Source organism: Lactuca virosa, chromosome 9 (assembly GCF_052849685.1).
Source record: "Lactuca virosa cultivar CGN04683 chromosome 9, Lactuca_virosa_CGN04683_v6, whole genome shotgun sequence".
In the NCBI taxonomy this organism is placed as follows: domain Eukaryota; kingdom Viridiplantae; phylum Streptophyta; class Magnoliopsida; order Asterales; family Asteraceae; genus Lactuca; species Lactuca virosa.
Genome location: NC_136434.1, coordinates 26,030,282 through 26,052,752, shown reverse-complemented (window position 1 = coordinate 26,052,752; position 22,471 = coordinate 26,030,282). Strand labels below are relative to the sequence as shown.

Below are 22,471 nucleotides of genomic sequence, written 5' to 3'. Positions count from 1 at the left end.
GGTAAGAAGTAGACATTTTTCGGAGATACGGATATTGTTATCATAGGTAAATGTGAACGCGCTTTATGATCTCCCTAGGGAATGTAACATTTTTCGGAGATACGGATATTGTTATCATAGGTAAATGTGAACACGCGCTTGATGATCTCCCTAGGGAATGTACACTTACTTCATGGGTCACCCCTTTTTTTTTTTTTTTTTTTTTATTCAAAACAACATTGTTTTGCATATTTTCATACGTTAAACTTGCTAATTCATAGGTCAAACATGCAATTTTAAAAAAGATTTTGGAACATTGTTGTTTTTGATTATTTCCCAAGTTGGACCTACAAAGTTATTCGGAAAAAAAAATTAATTTTTAATCTTAAAAAAAAGTAATATTTTTGTTTAAATTTGTCTATTTCTCAAACGTATAATCATTCACTTTAATTATTTCTAATCATTTGATATTTTTGTGAATATAAACACCCCTACCAAAGATCTCAGATATCAGGATGAGAATGATCATTAGTAAAAATATGAGGGACCATTTTTGTAACTAAACACAAGTTTCTTCTATGTGCATCAAGGGTGTGTGGGCCTGTGGGGTTTCGTGACTTTGTTAGAAACCGTGTCGTTATACAGTCTTCCTACTTTGGCCCTTCACTTTCCCTTTCTCGCCTTCTACAACTGGGTGCTTCCCGCGGAAACCTTTTTCTCCCGTCCACACCAAACTCAGAATGGCTTGATCAAACTGTGCAGTTCTCGCTGGTGACCCCCGTCTCCGTCTACCTTTACCAGCTTATTAATTCCTGTAAGTTCACTCGAACTGCTTACGTAGTTAGAACAATCATACCTGTTAGATCCATACATCCAATTACTTTGCTGTTACCAGCTGATATTAAAGGCTACTCTAATTCGATTTTTGATAATTTAGTTCGTAATATTATTATTATAATTTTTTTGTTTCGTGTGGTGACGAGTTTAGAACGTAAAACCATATGGTTCAATATATATATATATATATATATATATATATATATATATATATATATATATATATATTAAAAATGTCCAAACTTAGCAACAGTAAACTTCAACCATTTTTGTCTATTTTCGTCCTTGTAGTTTCCGTTTTTATGTTTTCTTTTTTTGTTTTTTTTTCCTTTGGGTCTCATACGGTATTTTTCTTGCTATGGGTTTCTTTTATGGGCAATTTATGTCATTTCTATTATTTTTGTTCACACGTGTTTTTCACCCATCTTTCTCACCGTATTCCCAACCAATCACAATTCGATTGGTGTAATTGTTTTATCCAACGACTTTATTTTTATTGTTCTGTTTCCATCTATCATTCCGTTCCTTCTCTTCCTCCTCCGTTTCCTCATGTTATTGCAGGTAAAATCTTTCGACTTTGTTCTGTTTTTTTTTTAAAGTTCTTCGGATATTTTCTTCGCTCCCATCTCCGTCACTGTTTCTTACATATTAATTCTGATATCTTCTGGTCACACCCACCGACTCACCTCCGGTTAGAAACCTCCTGCGTTTCACCTACATCAACATTGGTACACTGTGCGACTTCAACAATCGATTTCAACCACAGATAAAACGGATGCCCACGTCCGACTTCTCCACCTGCGACGTGTTACATCGAAGTTCTTCTCCAACCTAACCACTCTACCGCCATAATCTATAATCGTAATAAGTGTACGAGACTAAAAATGATGCCACCGTGAAACCGATACTACACAAACAGCTACTGAAATCGATGCTTCCGGTACAGTATTTGAAATTGTACTCAGTTCGTTTCAATAAGCAAATACAAATGTCTTCTTCGAAATTGTAATTTGTGCGCTCTGCTTCACCAACCATTACTCCCGTCTGCTATTTTCGTTTCTAGGGTGGGAGGCAGGTGTCATGCCTACTATCACAAACGTTGACCGGCTTGAAGCATCTTCGAGAACAGGAACTACTGATTCTTCGATGAGACGGCGTCGCCGATAAGCGTTCTCTCTGGAATTGGCACGACCGGTGCAACGATTATCCTTGCCCTCGCCGTAACTTGCCGGCCTCGCACTAAATCAGGTATTTTACCATTTCTCCTATATTCTAATTTCTTTGATTAAGGGATAATCTGTTCCGATTTTAGTCCATATAGAGCTAGCATTCCAATTCTATGAAGGAACTGCGTTTATAAACCTAAGATTTTACCTGTGTAATTTCATGAATTTAAATTGAAACCGTTGAGCTCCCACTCCTTTGGAATCTGTAATTTCTCCTTGATTTTATATTTCATTTGTATTCAATTTCATGAATCTGTTACAATTTCTTTAATTTTTTCTTTTCGATTTGGATGAGGGATTTGATACAAAAAGCCCTATTAAAGAAGTGGATAGATAGAAGAAGCACTATTAAAGAAGTGGATAGATAAAAGAAGCCCTGCCTCTCCTGATTTGCTCCAGCATACCCAGATTGCAATGTTGGCGTTTTAGTGTTTTTTTTGGTCCTGTGATCACTGATTCATCTTGCTTGCATTGTAGTGCACCGATTTCAGTGGCATCTTACCCATAATTGTAACTAACCTCTTCTTCTGTATGTGGAACAGAGCGGAAGTTAGGGTTTGATTTGAAATTTCGACATCTTCACCGGTCCTACAGTTTCTTTTGGTGTTTGCTTTGGGTTTCCACCTTCTCTGGTCTAACATCAGGACTGTGATGGCATGTGGGAAAGATTAGAATTCAAGTCCTATTTTAATATTTATAATAAAATGATTTGAGTTAAAGCTGATAAAAGATTTGATTTTGCAGCTTAGTTTATGAAGCAACGCTTACTGAAATATACAACTAGCGTTTGACTATTAACTGAAATGGGTATTGATCCTTTAGTTGTATCATGGAACCGGTAAGTTTTCCTCCTTGTGGAGTCATTTATTGTTCAAATTGATCTTGCAAAGAGACCCAAAATTCCAAATTGATTATGCTCATGCTTTCACGAAATGATAATATATTTAAGAGCTACATGTCACGACTCAAAGTGGTCAAACTCAGACCCCTTCATGATTCATATACATGTATGTGTGTTTACAAAACAAAGCGATGATTGCTTTCCTTTTCTGCATTTTTTTGTAGGTATCGATAATTGATGGAAATTTATTAAGGAGTGTTTATAAAATTCGATAAAAGTCATGTGTGTAATGTATGAACAAAGGAACAAATGGAGGCATGGAAACCAATTCTGGATGGTGTTCATGTCAAAGGATAGTATTTCAAAATTTTCTCAAATAAAAACTATTACAACAATATACTATGCAATTAAGAAGTATCACAATGTACATTCATTTTTTTACCGTGTGTGTAAATGGAGGAATAGCAGAGAATAGCAACATACTTTATTGTGGCTACCAATTCAGACAGTGTACTATAGTTTCTCGTAAAATCGATACTTTCCAACCCCCGCAACGCGGGGGATCCCTTCTAGTTTAAATAAAAATCAATAGAAAATAAAATGAAATAAAAAAAATACTAGTTGCGGGTCCGGTTCGTATAAAAAAAAAGATTTAAAGTTCTTATAATTGTATCCGAGTAGAGATGAGATCTTATATATTGATATATTTTCACAATTGTATCATTATTAATATGTTTTAAAATCGAAACCGGTCTAAAAAATACCGGTTAAGAAAATAACCGTTTAAAAAAAAAAACTTGTTTCGATTAAAACCGGCGTTTGTGCACCTTTATCTTGAATATATTAGTTAGTTAGGCTGTTGAAATATAAAACATAAGCTTTAAAAATCTTTATTTATATGCATTCTTTTTTGCCAAAACACTAAGATAGTTTACTAAAAATAACTAAGACAAATCACAATTTTTATTTATATATATCTTTTATTTTTTTATTTTTTTAAGAAAAAAAGGTAGGTCAAGTGACATACCTCTATCATATATGAACTCGCCTCTGGTTTTGTGTGGTTTCCATTGATCGATATATGTTTGTAATTGTGATCACTGATTATAGTGGATTATAGTGTGTATGGTTGATCTGTTTCTCAAAATAGCTGCGAATTGAACCTTAGAATGAACCCTTAGAAATTTTCATTTTTGAATGTTTTTCCTGGAATGAGCATTTTAAGGTGTCTCTTCCTGTATTTGTCTTGTGAGATATGTGGTGGATATGTATAGTCATTGATTTTCGTATTTGTCTTGTTAGATATGTGTAGTGATTGATTTTCTTTTCAAAAGAGTTCTTAAAGAGAAAGATGAAACGCCAACATATATAGAGACAAAAAAAGGTACATCGTGTCTACAGATGATAAAGATGAGACTCAAATATATATGGAGATGAGACCATGCCTAAACATTGCCTGTCTCAATGTCTCTTTGTATGTGGATTCTTCTTTATTGATGTTTTTTTTTGTCTTTATACTTCCCCTCTCGATGATAGATGGTGACATTATTGCTAATGTCATTATTCCATTAATGATGCTTGGTCTTTATTTTCTTGACAATATTGACAATGGTGACATTGAGAGTTTAATATGATTCCGACATATTTGCTATTTTTACATCTCCTAGTAATTCTGCAAGTATGCAAGGTGTTATGTGAATTCTTCAAAATGGTTCTTAGAAATCCATGAGTGCTTAATAGCTTAAGCAAGATTATAAGCACTTGTTGAATTTGAAGAATTCACACAAAACCTTGCAGAATTACCGAGATTTAAAAAAACTGATATGTCAAATCATATTAATCCATTACAGACAAAGATTGTAATTTAACATATACCGTGGATTATATCCAAGTACGTTGTTAATTGATCTTTGGTTATACATATTTTACGTACTTTCCATTTTGTTGAATCAACTAGATTATGACCCACGTAAAACGCAGGGACATATAAAAAAAATACATATAAATATAAATTAATCCTAATAACTAATCAATGTTTTCAAACAAATTATTAATTTTCAAATATAGATTTTTATGTGTAAGTTTATAATGATTAGTTAAAATTAATATATACATTGGGAATATATGTGAATATTTGATATAACATAAGTGTACAACTATTAATTTAAACTAATCATGCAAAATGTTTTCAAGATACAAACGTTGTTTAAAAATTGTAATCATTATATATATATATATATATATATATATATATATATATATATATATTAATATTGATTCTTGTATTTGTGATTTACACGATATAGACAACATCAACACCAATTTTTTTGTTTTAATTTTGCTAAGTTTTTTTTCATATAAGAATACTTATTATATGTGCTAATATGTCTCTGAAGTCTGAAAGAAAATTCTAAGTAAAATAATGACTATAAACAATAATTACTTAAAATTTGCATAAAGAGACATTCAAACGATAACCACTTCCAACACTCGAAAAGGCTTCAACATCATCAAATAAGTTGTCGGGTAGAAACTATAGAAAAATAGTCAAAATGTTGAAAAAAAAACTAAAAAAGTAATATTTTTATAATTCTTTAGAAGATAAGATAGTATATAATAGATAGCAATAGTATAAAGTGAGTACTCTCCGTAACGAAATGTATTTTAAAAAAAATTGTCTTAATGAGCTCTAATGTACAAAAAAATGAAAATTTTCCATGTCATCAAAAATGAAACCTTAAAGTAATTGTTTTGAAAGTACGATGAGCTTAATGAACTTTTTTTTGCAAAGTTTAATGCTATTAATGAAATTTGTTTCCAGAAAACAGTCCTACAAATGAGCTTCAATATACAGAAAAAAAAACTTTCCATATCATCTAAAAATAATCCGAAAATATAATTATTTTAAAAAAGTATGACGCTATCTATGAACTTTTTTTTACAAAGTTCAATACTAAAAACATTTCAAAAGATTATCATATCAATCGCGTACTAATGAGTATAATATTAAATAAATGTTTCATATTTGTAAAAGAATTACATAAATGGTCCATATGTGAAAGAAAATGACAATGTATTTTCAGTTAACAAACTTTTTTTCCCAGAAAATATCCTATTGATGTGCTCTACTGTACAAAAAAAATTGAAACTTTTCCAGATTATCTAAAAAGAAACCAAAAAAAGTATTTTTTTCAAAGTGCAGTGCCATTAATGACCTTTTTTGCAAACTTCAATGTCATTAATGAAATTTGTTTCCAGAACACTGTCCTACAACTGAGCTTGAATGTACAAAAAAACGATTTTGATTTTGGACTCCAACAGGGGGTACGATTTTTATCCAGAGAATATCAATTCTTAAAACATAAAAACCAAAAAAAAAACATGAAGCGAGGTGCTAACCACTTGTATACGTTTGGGTATAACAACTTCCAATTGCACCGGCAAAACCATTCAAAACCTCCAACTTTATATAAAACATATAAACACATAGACATTGTACATTGAGCTTAGTCATTCAATTGAAATGAATAAGAAAAATCAAAACTAACATCTTGAAAGAACTCGTTGGTGCCAAAAGCTTTAGAAAAGTTAGGTAAGATACCTTTGAAGATGTCACTACATTTGGTGTAGGATTCTCTAGAGTAAAATATATATCGTCACATTGGTGCCAAAGGCTTTAACCAATGAATCTGCCACATAGAATATAGAAAGAAACAATTAAGCATTATTCAGTTCATGAATGATGGTTTCCATACTGAATGGTAGAGATAATGTTATTAATTTTAATATATATATATATATATATATATATATATATATATATAAATTATTTCAATATAATAATGAATAATCTAAAAAACAACCCCCTTTAACTACTATTTATCAAATATAATCAAAAGCTTCGACATCTAAAGCCCTTACATCCCAAAATATATTGAAATAATCGATGACATTAACGAATTGAAAACAGACTAACTCTTGCAATTCCATACACCTGAAAATCATAAATTTAGATCAAATAAAATATTATGACATATTTAATAAGCATAATCAAAAGGTGGTAATTATGTTGTAGACATAGAAGGTAATGAACAATAAAATAAACAATTTATATTAAAAGGACCATTATACCCTTGCCTCTTTCATAAGGAACCAAAAGTCAAAAATATTCATTTGTACTCTTTAATAAAGTGTAATATTTAAAGAGTTACCAAATTACCCTTGATCCTAGACAAGAGTGACCACACCTTGTAGCAATCACCTGTGCAACATTTATAAAATAAATACAAGAAACGTTATAAAAAAAATAAACTATTGTTCTGATATCTCTTCTAGGGTACATATGATTATTGAAATTAATGCCAACAAAAATCTTTAATATTCAAGTGGCTCTAAATACAACTACCCTCCAATTTTAGGGACCTTGACTTCACCCCACTACTAAGCAGAAACGATCCCTCAAATACTCTAAAAATCCTAAAAGATTAAAATATACACACAAAAAGATGAAAATCAGAAAATGAACTTTCAGATATAACAATAATATTTTATAGACAATACTACAAACAAGCTGCAAATAGAGATGAAAGAACATCATAATTAGATTAACACAATACACTCATTTAGTTTTATCTTTCTTCTTCCCTTATAAGAGTTTATAAAACATTTTCTTTTTGGTGATGGATTTATGAATTACTTTTTTGAGATATGTGAGGTTGCAAAGAATGGAACAACAAAGAAATGGAATGGATAGGTAATCGTAAAAGCAAGGTAATAGAATGAGTAATTCCATTCTAGAAACATGTTTGTGAGGCATGAAATGGAATATAATAAAATTTTCATACGATTTTTATGTTATATATTACAATTTAAATTGTAACGATAATCCTTCACATATCTTTGTCTAGTTATTATTATGTAATTACAAATGGTTTATATTGCAACTTTTATACTAATATCTTCTCTTATTGCTGAGAAAATCTTGATACTCACAATGTTCCCAAACCCTATTTTCAAGAGTGTCGGGTGTATCCATTTATCATTGAGAAAGTAAACTCAATAAGAAGATCCAAACCAGTTAAACGAAAGAATATGGTTGTGCAAGGTTCTTACTATACTTCTTGGCATACTCAGACAATGGAAGTACTTGCATAGCATCAAGTTCACAACTAAAATGTATTATATAAAAAATAGCAATCTGATTTCTATGTATGCTTCCTTGAAGAAACAAAATAATATGTAACAGATAAACTAGAAGATGGTTTTGCAAAAAAATGCAAATTAACAAAAAGTAATCAATCCCAAACATTTTTCAATAAGTTTTATCAATGTAATCCATTTACATGGTATACTAAAACTTTGTCTTTTCTTTGCTATTGAGTCTAAAAGATGTTTTTTTATAATATTAAAAAAGGAGTGGTGAATAACTTCTTTCTGAGAACCCAATTTGTGTTTTTATAAAAATATGTTTTTTACAATAAATCAAAACACATATCACCAATAAGTTTTGCTGAGTTGTAGGATATGTGGATCACTCACTGGTATAAGGGTTTGAATTCCATCTCCAAATCCAAGAATGGATCGGATGGGTAAAGCATTATAGACATTGACTCAAGTATATCTTCCCATTCATGACTTGGTAAGCCACAAAAAAATCATTGACTAAACGCATATACAAAAATGTAAAAATAAAAAATATAATTGACATATACAAATTCACTACCTAGTGGACATATCTTACAAATCGAAACAATGGATGAGAGGTAGTGGTGCTGATGTATCCATCTTTTTGCTCTCAAGATACCTATAACTTAAAAAATCAAAATCAACAATACAGATCATAAGAACAAAAATCGAAGCAGATTCAGAAAACATAACCATTATTAATTTAAACTTAAATCGAAAGGTTTTATAGATTGGAACTTCATAGTTGAAACAGAATAAAAGAAGCATAATCTAAAACGTAGCCAAAATCGATTTAAACCACGATCAAATTAAAGTAGAATCCAAAGAAAAAATATATCTATATCATTCCTCATTCTTCTATGATGATCAAACACAAGATTGATCCACCCAGATCGAAGCCCACAAATATTTTATTTCTTCTTTCTCCCATTTTCTTCTCCATTACAAAACTTAGGTTAGATAGATTATGTAAAGAAAGAGGGAAAGAGCGTAGGGGTACTGGTAATAAGGGGTGGGGCGGGGTATTTTTTTCATTTTATTTTTAGGTGAGATTTAATTGTGATTAACAGAATTTCTAATTTAATTCATTTTATTTTTGGTGAGATTTAATTGTCATTAATAGAATTTTCTACTTTAAAACGTAATATACGTTTTATAAATTTGGTGGACAAAAATAAAAGGGTTGACAAAGATGATGTCAGCAAAAAATCTAAAGGTGGAAAATATATGATTAAAATGCAATCAATGACCTTGATTTCTTCAGATACCTATAACTTGAAAAATCAAAATCAACAATACAGATCATAAGAACAAAAATCGAAGCAGATTCAGAAAACATAATCATTATCGATTTAAACTTAAATCGAAAGGTTTTATAGACTGCAACTTCATAGTTCAAACAAAATAAAAGAAGCATAATCTAAAACATAGCCAAAATCGATCTAAACTACGATCAAATTAAAATAGAATCCAAAGAAAATTTATATCTATATCATTTCACCTTCTTCTATGATGACCGAACACAAGACTTATCCACAAAGATCGAAGCCCACAAGTATTCTATTTCTTCTTTCCCCCATTTTCTTCTCCTGTACAAAACTTAGATTAGATAGATTATGTAAAGAAAGAGGGAGAGAGCGTAGGGGTACTGATAATGAGGGGTGGAGCGTGATATTTTTTCATTTTATTTTTGGGTGACATTTAATTGTGATTAATAAAATTCCTAATTTAATTCAATTTATTTTTGGTGAAATTTATTTGTCATTAATAGAATTCCTAATTTAAAACGTAATATACGTTTTATAAATTTGGTTGACAAAAATAAAAGGGTTGACAAAGATGATGTCAGAAAATAATCCAAAGGTGGAAAATATATGATTGAAATGCAATCAATGGTCTTGATTTCTTCAATTTAGAATTAAGAGTTATGTTTTAATAATATTTAGAGATAATATATATATATATATATATATATATATATATATATATATATATATATATATATATATTGGTTGTAGAGAAGGTAAACAAGTATCTTCAAAGATCCCTATATATATATATATATATATATATATATATATATATATATATATATATATATATATTGGTTGTAGAGAAGGTAAACAAGTATCTTCAAAGATCCCTATATGTGCAATTGTGGTTATTTTGTGAATATTTCGTCATAAATTCTTGTTGCTGCACGAGAAGACAAAAATTATATTCTAAGGATTAATGCATGTATATTCATAAGGTAAATTAGCTTGTAAGAAAGGCTCAAATCGACGACTATAGAGGATCTTTTATGACCATGTATTTACTTCTTTAGATGAGATCACTATGCATTTACTTTTTTAGATAAGACTACGTTAACATTAAGACAAAAATACATAGAAAAAATTTCATAGTCTCAACGTTTAGTATACATTGACTAAGGCACCACCAATATCGATGCATCAAAAAATTATTAAAAGTATATATAATAATTCGTTATTTCGTAGGCTGTGTAGATGTCTTTGTATTTACGACCTACTATGTGTTTCCACCTTGTGTTAGTTTGTGTTGTTAGTTTGTGATATATATATGCTTATGTTATTTTGTTTTCACTAACTGTTGTGTGTCAGAATGCATAGATCTGGACCATCAAATGGAATAGAATAAAAAATCATGATCTGAGAGTCTATGATATTATAATAGGGTAACATGTACCATATAATCACACAATTTTCAGCATAAGGGTATTTTGATCAATTTACGTATATTAAAAAAGGAAATTTCGGATTTTAAGGGATAATTAGATCTCTTATTTTTTAAAATCTGATTTTTTTTAAATTAATTAAATTTAATTCTAATAGTTTTTCATAATAATCGATTTTATTCTGTCAGAATGACAAAGTTAACAATAAACTAGTAAAGATATTTTTGATTTTATTCTTGCAGAATATGTTTATATTCAAGATATTTTTTTATAATTAACATGCTTAAATGAATTGTACAACATATTATCAAGAATAACATTTTCTAAAGAATACGAATTTTATTCTTTAAGAATCACTACTTACATTAATTCATAAAGAATTACATTTATTCTTAAAGATTAAAACTAATAATGGTTAAAAAAAAATCAAAATCTAACAAAAATATTAATCCATTATGAAAGAATATTATTGTTAAGAAACACTTTATACATTGTGGTAGAATACATTCCAGTAGAATACACTTCGTTCTCTATGTTTTCTTCATTTTCCACATCAGTGACAACCTTTCCAAAACCTAAATTCACAAAGAAAACATAATCAACTTTCAAATATTAAAACTTTTATTGCATTCTAAGAGAATAAAAACTATAAATTCTGACAGAATGTAATAGAAAGCTATAAATTATGACAGAATGTAGTAGAAACTATAAATTCTGACAGAATACATAGTTTAATTAGTTACCCACATTAAAATTATAATCATGACACACACATTCTTTAAGAATGTTAAATCAGTATAATATAAAAGAATTAACATTTAAAGAATGAACAAGTAATCAATGACAAAAATAAACAAGTAATAACAAACACATTCTATAAGAATGATAATTTTGTCTCTGTAGACCATTAGACCAAAGTTAACTGGGAAATAAGCTAGAATCATTACCATCCAAATCCAAATCCAATTTGTATCTAATCTAATCAGTAATATACCAAAACAAAATCAAGATGAAACAATTTACCGATTAAAATTGAGAACTTTCAGTTAAATACAAAAATAAACAAGCTTACAAAGAAATACATAACGATGACTAAATTCATAATAAAAGATAGTATATTAAAAGCAAGAAATCCTAATTCATACAAATTTAAAAATACGTTGAAAGAAAAAGCAACATGATACAATATTGAATCAATTAATTTTTCTCATATGATTCATCAATTCCACTATTTTTGCATAATTCAATTCCAAATAAGTGATGGGCCAGAAGACATAATTGAAAGATATTTAAGAACTACACATAAGATGGTTTAAAAAAGCATGTTACCAGACAAGAGATAGTCAAAAGAAAGAATTACACAAGTTGAACAACTGAATAGGGGAATTTGGATGGAACTGGAATGATAACTCAATATTAGTAGCATTTGGGGCTCCAATTCCCAAATGATACTTTTACAGGAAAAACGTACATTGATTTGATGCAGAATTAAAGGAAGTAGCAAATGAGAAAACTACCTCCATGATTGAAATCATCTGCATCAAAGTCTTAAGCTTTGTTTTTGACATTGAACCATTTCTTGAGTGTTTTAGGCCATGAAACCTTCAAAAACAAGAATATAATGTCAAATTCATCTAATTGAGAACATTCAATGACATAATACAATGTTAAAAGGAAGAAAGAAAAAAAAACCTTGTTCTTCTTGAAGATTTCGTCTCTCATTGTTCCCAAAACTCATAGATATAAAAAAAACCCACTAATTTAGTTACAAAAGAAACAATGGGTATGTTTGATTCAAAGGAAAAGGTTCCCAAAAAATCGATCTTTCTCCTTTGAGGCTTTTACTGCGGAGCGTAATATATCCCAAATGAATAAAAGAAAGATGAAAAAGAAGAACAGGTAGGATGTTTACGAATGCCCAGAAATAGAAGAATGAAGCAGGGAAGGATCAACGAGATGTTGGTTGATGTTGCACAACTAATTAATCATACAAAAATCAATGAACAGGGGAAGAATCGAAAATCAATAACATTCAGAGGAAGAATCACTAGCAAACAAGAAGAATAATCGGTTGTGTTGTTTTGTATGATCTGGGGACGTGTGAAGAAATTGAAGACGGAAAAGAGGTAGGTGGATTGAAGTTCAGGACGTGTTTTAGGGTTTATAAAACTTATTTTGTTTCCTTAATTGAAGGGATTTAATTAAATGATCACATTAATTGCAAGGTGCAAAAAACCAGAAATACCCTTTTTGATTAAATTAATTATTTAATTAATTGTTAATTTCTGATTGGTGCATTTAGGAACACAATAGTTGCTAGAAACATTTAAACCTAATATATATATATATATATATATATATATATATATATATATATATATGTGTGTGTGTGTGTGTGTCACAAAGAAAACAAATATTCTAATACACAATGTGAAACCACTACCTTTATGACTAAAAACAATAATTAAGATAATATTTGCAAACTTTTGTTCTTCCAACTTCAAACTAATGTCTCCGTTCGAGTTCTTCAACTCCAACTACATTTGTTTCAGTTCTGCAAGGTGGTGAGTGCACCTATTGGAGATTTATGTTTGAGGATGGTCATTGTTTCTCTAATATTATATTTGATCAAGAAAGCTCAAGTGGAGGGGTTAACGAGGGAAAATTGGAAGGAAGAGATGACCAGGAATCAGATTTCATTGTTTGTTAGAAATAGTCATGGATTGTTGACTCGGTGCGACAGAGTTTGGGTCCCGGTTGTTGGTGGGGTTAGATAGACGTTAATGGAGGAGGCTCGCAAGTCAAAGTTTTATCTTCATTCGGGGGCCACGAAGATGTATAGAGACATGATATTGAGTTACTGGTAGCCCTGTATGAAGAGGTAGATAACATGGTTCGTGGAATGGTGCTTGACTTGCCAGAAAGTCAAGGTCAAACATTAGAGACCCCACGACAAAATTCAGTCGTTACCCATTCGTATGTGGAAGTGGGAAGAGATCACTATGAATTTTATTACAAAGTTACCAAGGACGGCGCATGGGGTTGATTCTATATGGGTGATTGTTGACAGATTGACCAAGAGTGCTCATTTCATACCCATTACTGAAAGTATATCCGCCGATAAATTATCATGGAGGTAGTTGTAACACTCACATATCCGGGCTAGTCAATTAAAATATAATAAACGATAAAAATGAATTTTTATTAGAAGATTATTTAGGATAAATAATCTTAACCAAAGTTATAGTATATGTTACAATGATTCCGTACATATAAAGAACGCTGTAATCTGACTTCATATGAAGAAGTTATGCTTCTTCGAAGTTTCACGATTAAACCGGCACGACTCTGCATATCGTAAAAAGTGAAATTTTGATAAAATGCTTGTTAGTTTAAGTAATCTAAATGGATGTCGTAGTAATCATAAAACCGAGAGCAAACATGTAGAGAATGTCTAAATCTGACTTCATATGAGGAAGTTACGCTTTTTCGAAGTTTCAACGTAGTAGTGCGGACACGGAAATCGAAATTCAAAACGGTTGATTGTTAGTCGAAACAGTCTAAACGAGAGTCGATGATCTCGTTAATAGGAGTCCGTCGATATAAAGACAGTCGAGAACGAATGTTGTATGAAAAAGATATAAACTTTAAACGGGAATTAGCAGTTTAAGCCTTCTAAAATAATAAATAAAAAAATAAAGTGAACATTAGCTGACATAATTTAAATGAAAATTGTTGATCTCGTCGATAGCTACATGTGGATATAAAGAACGTCAAACACAAAGTTTGTATGAATAAATTATGAATTTTTGAAGTTTTCCGAATGCACCTCGCGCAAAAAGGCATGACGCGCACCTACTAGAAGAGGGACATGCTACTCCACCCCATGCAGGACACGTGTCAGCATCTGAGAGGGCAAGTGCGCGACGCACACCTGGTCTGGGCCCGGTGCGCTTCCCAAAAAAGGCCCTATAAATACCTCAACTGCCTCATTTCTTTCCCACATAACTCCCAAACTTCTTTCTCGAGTTTCCTACGATTCTAGCCCATTTCCCTTAGTTTTTAAGAGTCCGGCGAAGCCTTGAGGTCCCTGAGAGCCCACCATCTAGTAGCTAGCAGGCCGGAGTTCTGCCAGCGCAATTTCCATACTTCTGTTAGAAGAATCTCTGTAAGTTACGCTACACTCTAGTCTTTTCAATGTAACTTATATTTATAGTCATAAGTTGTTAGAATGAACCTATAAATAAAATTTATCAGTAACTCCAAGTCATTATGTTGATTGGTCTACTTATAGGGATGATGTCTAGGCTGGATTTAGTGAGGGGTTTAAAGTGAGATTTCCAAACACTATACTTTGTATACCAAATGGACCCTACCTCCGATATGATCCTACCTGCTTGTTCCTTACTTGATAGATCTTGATGTAGACATTGGGATTAGTGAAGAATCTAAACTATCATTAGTCGCCATGAATATAAGACTAAGACTTAGATATATTCGTACCTAGGTCACGTCAGAGGAAAAGATAAAGTACTGAGATGAAGTTCTGCCCTAATATTGAGGCATCCACTTTTAACAAGTGAATGCACAATTACTTTTATCTTACACATAAATATGAAGTATTTAGATAATTAAATATTATGTGTGCGTACTCTTTCAAAAAAAAAAAAATTATATGTGCGTATATGCAAAGATGTTCTATGTTAGATGAAATATTATTTGATATATACCGTATGTGTATTTTATAAATTTAATACATTGGGTAACGATGCGTAGTAATAGATGTCATAATATGATGAAAGATAAGATGCATAGTATGATGAAAAATGTAGGCAATGATAGGATGCCAACTATGTAGACAGTGGCAGAGTCAGGGTCAAAGTAAAGGGGTATCCCAAACCGATGGGTTCAGTTTCACGGTTTTTCAAACTCGGTTTTGGGTTTAAACCCAAACCCATTCGAAAGTTTAACTTGCTGAGAATTGAGTAACTTGTGTTGCTTATATAACATATGTATAAGAGCTATGTTTCATGTTATGGCCGATGTGTGACAATTTTAGAATTATAAGAAACAAATTGAAGGGATATATGATAGAAACGGATAAAAAAATACACTTGTGTCAAGGCTGAGATTCGAAATTGGGGCATCCAAGTTTAAAGTTTAGTGATTTACCACTTGGACAATTCGGTACTTGTGTTTAATTTTCAAAACATCATAATATAATAGATATAAAATCCATATAATGCTATATAAAATCCTTCTATATAGCTGCGGAAATAAAAGAAAAAAAATGTTAGAAAGAAGATTCGAACTTGTAACCTTCAGAAAACGCCCTAACACCTTAACCTCTTGAACCAACTACATATTTTGCTATTATTTCGCTAAAATATTTATATTATGTATATATACACTACATAAAATGAAATTTTCTGAAAAAAGTACACTACTGAAAAAAAATTAGGGGCATCCTGGGCTACCCCAGGATCTACATTGGATTCGCCCTTGGATGTAAAACTGGTACTAGTGTACCAACGATGTAGAACTAGTACTAGTGTACTAACGATGTAGAACTAGTACTAGTGTACTAATGATGTAGAAATGATACTAGTTTACTAATGATGTAGTCACTTAGCAGAGTATATGTGACAACCACCAAACTAATTGATGACAGTCTCATTGGACATAGGCAGCGATGGACTTTGTGCCCATTTGATATACTCTACCCTACTGACACATATTGCGGATAAGTCCCTATAATAGTATTGTCAGCAACGATGATTAAGATGATCCTTAGGACATATTCTTAGGAATGAAAATAGAAAGAAAACCTACTGATATATATATATATATATATATATATATATATATATATATATATATATATATATATATATATATATATATTGCGGTGAAATCCTTGTAACAATATTGTGAGCAACGATAGCTATGATGACCCTTAAGATAAAACATTAGGGAAGAATAAAAAAGAAAACGAGAATGGGTAATCGGGTTAATTGTTTGATAATTAAGCATATTAACCATATTATTGTGGGTTGAAACCCTATGTACTCACCAAATTTCTCAACCTGGCCCACTCAGTTTCTTTGTATCACATGTAGCACTACAAAGATACATGAATGATAAGAGATTCAAAGAAATGTAAAATGAGTCTAAGATATTGTAAGGCCTGTTTATACTTATGCATTATATCAGTTATGACATCCCAAGCTTTTATAAATCAAGGAAAAAAAATTCTTCAGAAATACTTTTATGGGACCAAATTCTGCATTTATAAATTGTAACACTCAAAAATCACAATAATTTAAAATTTTCTAAAATCAACCATTCATCATCATTGATTACAAAAATAGTCATTGTTTCAAAAGTATTATTTCAAATCAGAGTTTTCCCCGAGACCAGATACATAAAACAGGAAGTTGTGTACGATCACGCCTTCGCCTTCCCACGATCCTCAGAAGTACCTGAAACCATAAACTAAAACTGTAAGCGAAAGCTTAGTGAGTTCCCCTAAAGTACCACCACACAAACATATAATCAAACAGATAACGAATCCACAACCTCTTGGTTGGATTACCCCTGGACCACAACCTTTCAGTTGGAATGCCCCGGCCCACAACCTTTCGGTTGGAATGCCCAATACATAACGGGTCTACAACCTCCTGGTTGGATTACCCCCGACGCACAACCTTCTGGTTGGAATGACCTGGCCCACAACCATTCGGTTGGAATGCCCCGACTTGTTGACTTACAACACAAAGTAGTACATTCTCAACCCCACCATACCATGTCGAAATGTACATAACAACTAACATATATCCAACAACAGATATTCATATAACTAGTTAATAGACTAGATCTTCAGATCCCAACCACAAAAGCAACATCCTATATACTAGGATACAGATCTAGTAGGCTGACATTGGTGCCTTCGACCCATGAGTACAATGAAGAAAACTTACCTCATAGTCTGACAAATAGCTAAACATACACTGCTCCGAATACCGGTTGTACAAGTCACATATTCAAAAAATAGAGACCAAGGCTAAACTATAGCTCAAAATACCCAAAATACCCTTAAGTCAAACTTGGTAAACCCTGGTCAAAGTCAAAGTCAAAGTCAACGGGCCAAGGAGTCAACTTGGTCCACTCAGCTGAGTACACGGGATGTACTCAGCTCCTATGTTGGGCGTACTCCTACTTTAACCGGAGTCGGGAGGTTGACCATGTACGCGTGACATACGGTGGGGTACGCACAACGTACGCTCAAAATCTCGTTTCCCCAATAAGAGCTTAATGCATTAAGCTGTCACGTCTAAATTTCAGATCCAAGGCCAAAATACCACTAAGAGTCATAAAGTTTCCAACTTTATGACTTTGCATGCCCATTAAGTGCTTAATACACCAAATCCCAACTTCTTAACACCTTAAGACCTTCTAGAGCATGCATGGGGAAAAAATAAGCATCAAGACGCCTCATTAGGTCTGAAAGGATGACTTATTCGACTAGGAGCATGCCATGCTTAAGAATCATCATAGTTGGGACAAAAATGCCCTAAATGAAGAAATGGCTAGATCTATAAGATAAGATGATCAAGTTATGAGCTTTTAACCTCCTGGAGGTTTCTAGTAAGGAGATGATCTTAGACCCAAGTTGTTTCCAAGCTCCAAGGTCTTCTTGCCACCTTCTTCTTCTTCAAGAATACCATAAAACACAAAGATAAGCTCAAGATGCACTCTTCTCACTTAGGGTTAGCTAGAGGGACGTTTTCTCAGATGGAGGCTGATGAGGGAATGAGAAATGAGGTGATAATGATGCTTATATATGGACCAAAACCTAAAAATAGGGTTTGAGGTTTCTTTACGTACGCCCTGCGTACGTGGTGTACGCTTGGCGTACTAAGGTCCGCCCTAGTACGCTCAGCGTACACAACATACGCCCAGCGTATTAGGCCTTTGGCCAAAATCACCAAAATGCCACTATGGGCCATTCTTGCAAACATTCTCAAGCCCAAGGGTCAAAATTCAATATTCATTCATACATGGGGTTAAATTGAAAATACCTCATCATCGGGATGTTACAATTACCCGCCACTTGAACTAGACTTCGTCCTTGAAGTCAGCTGCTGTGAATAACTCTGGATAATGCTCCTGCATCTCCGCCTCCGGCTCCTAGGTCCACTCGGAGCCTCTCCGATGTTGCCATTGAACCTTTACCAAATGTATCTCCTTGTTGCGTATGGCCTTCATCTTTCTCTCCAATATCGCTACCAGCCGCTCAATATAATTCAGGCGCTCATCGTCCTGAATATCATCCAAAGGGACCATTGCCTCATCGTCCAACACACGCTTCCACAACGACGAAACATGGAAAGTGTTGTGGATTTGACTGAGCTCACTTGGCAAATCCAACTGGTAGGCCACCTTGCCTACCCTGGCGATCACACGGAATGATCCAATATACGGGGACCTAATTTCCCCCTCTTCCTGAAGCGTATCACACCCTTCTAGGGTGAGACCTTTAGTAGTACCATGTCGCTGACCTGGAACTCCAACGCTGATCGATGCCGGTCGGCATAACTCTTATGCTGAATCTGAGTTGTCTGCAATCTCTACCTAATTTGTTGGATGAGCTCTGTAGTCTGGAGGACCACCTCAATCCTCCCCATGAATCTGTGACCAACCTCCCCCCAACAAACTGGGGTACGACATCTCCGAACATACAGAAGCTCGAAGGGCGGTGCACTAATGCTGAAGTGATATATGTTGTTGTAGGAAAACTCCGCAAGCGGTAGGTAGGAATCCCAACTCCCATCAAAATCTATGACACAAGCTCGCAACATATCATCAAGTGTCTGGATGGTCCACTCACTCTGGCCGTCAGTCTGCGGATGATAAGCAGTGTTGTAGCCTCGTACCCAGTTCCTCGTGGAACTTCTACCAGAATCGGGAAGGGAACTAAACATCTCGGTCTGATATAATGGAAACCAGAACCCCATGATGAGCAACAATCCCCCGAACATACACATCAACCAATTTCTCGGCCGAGGAGCTCTCCTGGATGGCTAAAAAGTGGGCACTCTTGGTCAATCGATCCACGATGACCCAGATAGCATCAAAAACCTTGGCAGTCTTCGGTAGCTTGGTGATAAAATCCATGGTGATCTGTTCCCACTTCCACATGGGAACCTCCAAAGGTTACAACTTTCCATGCAGCATGTGATGCTCGACCTTGACCATCCTACAGGTCGAGAACCTCTCAACGTACTAGTCTATCTCCCTCTTCATACACGACCACCAGTAACTTAGTCTCAAATCCTGATACATCTTGGTGGCTCCCGGGTGTATCGAAAAGCGAGACTTATGAGCCTTCTCCAAAACTATCTGTCTGATCCCACCAGAAACTGGAACCCATACCCGACCAGACCGGGTCAACAATCCCCGACTATCAATGAAAACTATGTCGATCTCGCTCCTGATCCTCTCCTATTTCCATTTTTCCTTCTTGACTCCTTTTTCCTGTACCTCTCTGATCAAATCTAAAAGTGGAGAACCAATGGATATCTTCATACACATAACCCCAGCTGAAGATCCAACCGACTTGCGGCTCAAAGAATCCACGACCACATTCAATTTACCCGGATGGTAAAAGATCTCGCAGTCATAATCCTTGACTACGTGCAGCTACCTGCGCTGCCTCGTGTTCAGGTTCGGGTGGTCCATAAGATATCGCAAACTCTTGTGATCCGTGTAAACGGTATAACGGACCCCATATAGATAATGTCTCCAAATCTGGAGGGCAAACACCACTTCCCCCAACTCCAGGTCATGAGTAGGATATTGTGTCTCATGCGGCTTCAACTGCCGAGAAGCATATGCAATCACTCGCCCCCCTCTGCATAAGAACCGCCCCCATATCAGTGATGGATGCATCACAAAATACCACAGAATCCTCGACACCCACCGAAAGGGTCAACACCGAGGCCTCACATAACCTCTGTCGCAGTGTATCAAATGTCGTCTGCTGCTCAGGGCCCCATTGGAAATCCACTCCCTTCCTCGTCAGATGAGTGAGGGGTACAAAAATCTTGGAGAAATCCTGGATAAATCTCCGATAATATCCTGCCAAACCCAAGAAACTCCTGATCTCTAAGGGAGATTTCGGAACCTTCCACTGCATCATGGCCTCAATCTTGGCCGGATCAACCAAAACCTCGTTTTGGTTAACGAGATGCCCTAAGAACTGGACCTCTCGTAACCAAAACTCACACTTCAAGAATTTTGCATACAACTGTTCTCGCCTCAACACTCCCAAAAGCTCTCGAAGGTGCTCTTCATGCTGCTCTCTGGTCTTGGAATACACCAAGATATCATCAATAAAAACAATAAATGATCGATCACGCATCGGCCTGCATAGTCGATTCATCAAGTCCATAAACACTGCAGGTGCATTGGTGAGCCCAAATGAAATCACCACGAACTCATAATGCCCATAACGAGTTCGAGTGTTTTCGTCTCCACATCCTCCTCTCTCACCCTCACCTGATGATAACCTGATCTCAGATCAATCTTGGAGAACCAAGATGCACCATGCAACTGATCAAAGAGGTCGTCAATCCGCGGACGGGGATAACGGTTCTTCACCGTCAACTTGTTCAACTCTCGGTAATAAATGCACATCTGGTGTGAACCATCCTTCTTCTTGACGAATAATATCGGTGCTCCCCACGAAAAACTGCTCGTCCTGATGAACTGCTTGCGTAGAAGCTCCTGAAGCTGAGAGGATAACTCCTGCATCTCGGGCGGTGCCAAACGGTACAACGCCTTGGAAATCGGAGCCGCACCTGGCACTAGGTCAATCCTGAACTTAACCTGCCTCTCAGGAGGCACACCGGGTGACTCCTCCGGGAACACATCAGCAAACTCCCTGACAACGAGTACATCTGAAACCGAGACCTGCTCCCCAACCCTAGTATCGACCACATAAGCAAGAAAACCCATACACCCATGCTGAATGTACTGTCGAGCCCTCGCTGCCAAACAAAACGCTGATCCAACCCTGGTACCCTCTCCATAGATGACCAGTTCTCCCCCAATTGGGGTTCTAACTACTACTTGCTGACCCTCACAATCGATCATAGCACCAAACCTGCTCAACCAATCCATCCCCACTATCAACCATACATCCCCCATGGGGATGGGAATCAAATCAACCATACATCTCCAAAGCACAACCCTGATACACTCTAGATGCAAAAATCCCATGTTCGTTGGCGATAGAAACCCACAACAGACACTCCAACTCGCAAAGGGTCATATCAAAATCCCCACTAAAAGAACGAGACACAAAGGACCGAATCGCGTCCGAGTCGAATAATACTAGAGTAGGAAAAGAATTCACTAAGAAGGTATATATTAGAAACATAAACATAAGCATACCATAAAATAATCGACATAATGATAAATAGAAACATATCGGTAACGACGTTTGACGTCGCCCTGGCCTCCTCTGCCGTGAGCTGAAAAGCGCTACCTCGAGCCCTCGGGGGCACCGCCCCTGCCCTGGATCCCATCAATGATCCTCAGAGTAGCTGGCGCTGGAGCCTGATCCGGTCTAGCAGTAAGCAATGAGCATTGGGCCTTCACATGGCCCACCTGGTCATAGTGATAACAAATCCTGGTGCTCGGTAC

General features: G+C 34.5%; 1 long non-coding RNA gene across 4 annotated transcripts; it reads left to right on the top strand.

Moving 5' to 3' along the window:
- Window positions 1-612: 612 nt before the first annotated feature.
- On the top strand, window positions 613-3,423 carry LOC145136228 (uncharacterized). 4 transcript variants are annotated; one of them, XR_013720323.1, is made up of 3 exons: window positions 613-793; window positions 1,378-2,880; window positions 3,108-3,423. It is a non-coding gene; the product is annotated as an uncharacterized LOC145136228 (long non-coding RNA). The 4 variants fall into 4 exon arrangements; XR_013720325.1 differs by lacking the exon at window positions 613-793 and having other exon boundaries at window positions 1,075-1,756; window positions 1,880-2,880; XR_013720327.1 differs by lacking the exon at window positions 613-793 and having other exon boundaries at window positions 1,075-2,064; window positions 2,585-2,880.
- The last annotated feature ends 19,048 nt before the right edge of the window (window positions 3,424-22,471 follow it).